This window comes from Schistocerca americana, unplaced genomic scaffold, assembly GCF_021461395.2.
Source record: "Schistocerca americana isolate TAMUIC-IGC-003095 unplaced genomic scaffold, iqSchAmer2.1 HiC_scaffold_809, whole genome shotgun sequence".
Lineage (NCBI taxonomy): Eukaryota > Metazoa > Arthropoda > Insecta > Orthoptera > Acrididae > Schistocerca > Schistocerca americana.
In genome coordinates this window covers 52,501-57,500 of record NW_025726576.1, presented here as the reverse complement: position 1 = coordinate 57,500, position 5,000 = coordinate 52,501, and positions in this window count along the sequence as shown.

Below are 5,000 nucleotides of genomic sequence, written 5' to 3'. Positions count from 1 at the left end.
TCCATCTATGCGAATCTGACAACACTACGTCCGCCATGTCGAGCGCACCACAAAACACAGCGCCATCTGTAGGTCTCCCGCGGCATGACGTCCTGCAACGACGATACCGCCATCTATGAGACGCCAAGCCGACCAAGACATCGATGGGCCCACAGTGCCCATCTTTCGACCCCACCCACAAAGCCTGCGTCCTCTGTCGACCACAGCACCCCAACGCCAGCGCCTCTGCCGCACGAAATCGTGGACCGGCAATCACTCCACCTGCGCCCCACTCCAACCGCCCAACTCGCAACTCCAGCGGATGAACGGCGGACTTTTCCCGCAGTCGCAATGTGCAATCCACCCCTATAACATGCGTTTCATGAAGAGTTATCTCCAATATGCGACATTCCCGCTGTCCCTATACATGAGCTGCGGGCTGTACCAGTTACGAGCTAGAGACGCGACCGCGTTGCTCTCTGTACGAATGCCGATGCTGAGCGGTCAGCTAGGAGGCGCTCCATCCATGTCGGTACCGGTGAGCGTTGCACTCGCAGTCGCAAGAACGTACGGCAAGTATATTACCTGGAAGAGTCAATGACAGTCCACGCCCCCCTGCGTGGGAAGAGTCTTTCTAGGCCATGACCCACCGGAAGGGCGCAGCGTCCCCCACCCCAGACATGTGACGTCACACCATCGGTATTGACGACTAGACTGATTCCTTATAATCATTTGCCATACACCGGTGGAAGCTGCCGAGACGAGTAACTACATAGCGGGCTCGCCGTGTCACTAATGTACAGAGATACAACAGTTTCGACTGGAACCGGATTAAACGTATACACGGCGCTGATTAGTAATAGATAGAGCCATCAGAATACAGATAATGTATACAACTGTCCGTATACATGCTGAAAGACTCTGCTCACAATCACAACCACACGTCAGCCACACACCCTTATCACGCACTACTCTCTGCCTGTAACACGCACACAGACAATATGTAAGCACCAGCATGGAACAACACCCAGTGCATCCTCTCCGCCACATTAGACAATCCACACTGTCATAACCAGACTGGGAGGTCCACTCAGAAAACAGAATATCCCACCCACCCGACAACCACCATTGCTCAGCCAAGCCACCAACACCCACACATGTCCTACACAGGGGTGCACCCAACATCACAATACTGCCTCCTCTCACAGCACACAAACAATGGCAGGAATGAAAGACACAGGTCTGCCACAAGCATGGAATGAGAGCGCCGCCTGTCATGAGCCAAAGGTGCATCCTGACGTGGCAAATCAGATGATGCCGCAGGCATCCACTTACTATAATCACAATCAACAAACCGGCCGCCCCGCCCCGCCCCCCATTAAACCTTTCCTTACAACAATGTGTACCTTAACCTAACCTATATCGTACCGTAACCTAACCTATATCGTACCGTAACCTAACCTATGTCGTACCGTAACCTAACCTATGTCGTACCGTAACCTAACCTATGTCGTACCGTAACCTAACCTATGTCGTACCGTAACCTAACCTATGTCGTACCGTAACCTAACCTATGTCGTACCGTAACCTAACCTATGTCGTACCGTAACCTAACCTATGTCGTACCGTAACCTAACCTATGTCGTACCGTAACCTAACCTATGTCGTACCTTAACCTAACCTATGTCGTACCTTAACCTAACCTATGTCGTACCTTAACCTAACCTATGTCGTACCTTAACCTAACCTATGTCGTACCTTAACCTAACCTATGTCGTACCTTAACCTAACCTATGTCGTACCTTAACCTAACCTATGTCGTACCTTAACCTAACCTATGTCGTACCTTAACCTAACCTATGTCGTACCTTAACCTAACCTATGTCGTACCTTAACCTAACCTATGTCGTACCTTAACCTAACCTATGTCGTACCTTAACCTAACCTATGTCGTACCTTAACCTAACCTATGTCGTACCTTAACCTAACCTATGTCGTACCTTAACCTAACCTATGTCGTACCTTAACCTAACCTATGTCGTACCTTAACCTAACCTATGTCGTACCTTAACCTAACCTATGTCGTACCTTAACCTAACCTATGTCGTACCTTAACCTAACCTATGTCGTACCTTAACCTAACCTATGTCGTACCTTAACCTAACCTATGTCGTACCTTAACCTAACCTATGTCGTACCTTAACCTAACCTATGTCGTACCTTAACCTAACCTATGTCGTACCTTAACCTAACCTATGTCGTACCTTAACCTAACCTATGTCGTACCTTAACCTAACCTATGTCGTACCTTAACCTAACCTGTATTGCGCCTTAACCTAACCTGTATTGCGCCTTAACCTAACCTGTATTGCGCCTTAACGTAACCTGTATTGCGCCTTAACGTAACCTGTATTGCGCCTTAACGTAACCTGTATTGCGCCTTAACGTAACCTGTATTGCGCCTTAACGTAACCTGTATTGCGCCTTAACGTAACCTGTATTGCGCCTTAACGTAACCTGTATTGCGCCTTAACGTAACCTGTATTGCGCCTTAACGTAACCTGTATTGCGCCTTAACGTAACCTGTATTGCGCCTTAACGTAACCTGTATTGCGCCTTAACGTAACCTGTATTGCGCCTTAACGTAACCTGTATTGCGCCTTAACGTAACCTGTATTGCGCCTTAACGTAACCTGTATTGCGCCTTAACGTAACCTGTATTGCGCCTTAACGTAACCTGTATTGCGCCTTAACGTAACCTGTATTGCGCCTTAACGTAACCTGTATTGCGCCTTAACGTAACCTGCATTGCGCCTTAACGTAACCTGCATTGCGCCTTAACGTAACCTGTATTGCGCCTTAACGTAACCTGTATTGCGCCTTAACGTAACCTGTATTGCGCCTTAACGTAACCTGTATTGCGCCTTAACGTAACCTGTATTGCGCCTTAACGTAACCTGTATTGCGCCTTAACGTAACCTGTATTGCGCCTTAACGTAACCTGTATTGCGCCTTAACGTAACCGATATTGCGCCTTAACGTAACCTATATTGCGCCGTAACGTAACCTATATTGCGCCGTAACGTAACCCACATTGCCCCTTAACGTAACCCACATTGCCCCTTAACGTAACCCACATTGCCCCTTAACGTAACCCAACACACGTTGGGCCTTAACCCAACACACGTTGGGCCTTAACCCAACACACGTTGGGCCTTAACCCAACACACGTTGGGCCTTAACCCAACACACGTTGGGCCTTAACCCAACACACGTTGGGCCTTAACCCAACACACGTTGGGCCTTAACCCAACACACGTTGGGCCTTAACCCAACACACGTTGGGCCTTAACCCAACACACGTTGGGCCTTAACCCAACACACGTTGGGCCTTAACCCAACACACGTTGGGCCTTAACCCAACACACGTTGGGCCTTAACCTGCTCTGTAATTGTCATACGACGCGTTAAATTAGTGTAGTGTTGCCTAACTGCAACCCCCGCAATATAGTTTGCTACTCGCACTGCCCGGTCCCCAGTGTATCGCTTCATGTTAAACACCTTGCAGCTATACACTGTAATGTGGATGGCAGCAGGACGTACATGCTCAATGCCCTTTGCAGTTGTTCATTGGCATTTGCAGTTGTTCATTGGCATTCGCATGTGCGAAGCACTTAGCCTACGCTGTGGTACGGCCTGTGTCAACTGTCCGCTGATGTTGTACGTCCAAATCACACACTGTACTGCACATTGGTCCTCATGTACTGAATGATACATCGTGGTACATGTGACCGTACAACGACTGCGCCAACAACGGCGAACCATGCGGTCCAAATGTTGTGCACTCAGCTACGTGTCGTCTCCCTATAAGAGCTGGATTGCAGTGTGGTATGCCCTGGATGGCGATCAGCATGAGCCGTCTGTTGATGTAGTGGCGCGTGTTGTCAGACGTAGTCGTCTCTTCTCACACACCGTGATAGCATGGTGCACTGCGTTCCACATCTGCGACATGCGACAGAGGCCGGTTGACAGTCGTTCGCGCAATGGACATCGCATACGTACGGGGGCCACCTTCCACGTGTTCGCGAAGCGTGCACATGTTGTTGCGTGTATGTGGGCAGACATAGTGTGTCGTGACACCTGACACAGGCATGCAACAATCGTTGAATTTGCAAATGGCGATGGACGCCTACGTTTGCTGGTGACGTTATGCAAATGAACAACTGGTAAACCGTTGTGGTGCGGTTGTTCTCGCTAGAGGTGAATCAGTGATGGCGACGATCGGTTGAGCTACCAACCGGTTGTTCCAGCGATACCCACCATGCCCACGAACGTGAATGGCATCTGGGTGTGAAGCGATACGCGGCGGTGGCTGGGTGGGACCGTCCCCGGCCGGTGAGGGGGGGCCTCCCGGCGTGCTGGCCGCGCGGTGCGTGGGCGCACGCGCTACAGCCGGCTGGTGGGGGCGGCCAGTGGCAGGCGCGCCGGCCGACGGAGGCGGCAGGCGGCGCAGCTGCGCGCCGGCGCACCCTGCACGCGGCGCCGTGCGGCCAAAGTAGGTCCTCGCGGGCCCGGTGCGAAGCGCGGTGGACATCTGCAGTGTGCTGGTCCGATTGAGGACTGTGTGCGCTGAGGATGCGCCGCCGCCCGGCGCTCGGCGCCGCGACGCCGTCTGCTGCTCGGTCGCCTCTGCGGTTCTCGCAGGTGGTTTGTATCGCAGCTGTGCGGACGTGTTGGCGCGTGCGCTGTGCTGGGAGAGTTCGCTTCGGCACCCAAGTGGGGCTTTTGTCCTTCTGTGGCGCTGGCGTTGGAGCTGCCGGTCACCGTAGGTGGCGCGTGTTGTCTCCCGCCGGCAATGCCACGACAGCACGCTCCCGGGCCTCTGTCGGCAGCGGCAAGCTCAGTTGGGAGCACGGGTGGTCGCACCTAAAGCGTCTACTCGCCAAACTCCGGGCGATTGCGCCTCTCTCGAACCCGACCAAGTACTTAGGACGGCGCTGCGCGCCGCCGGGACCTGAGAG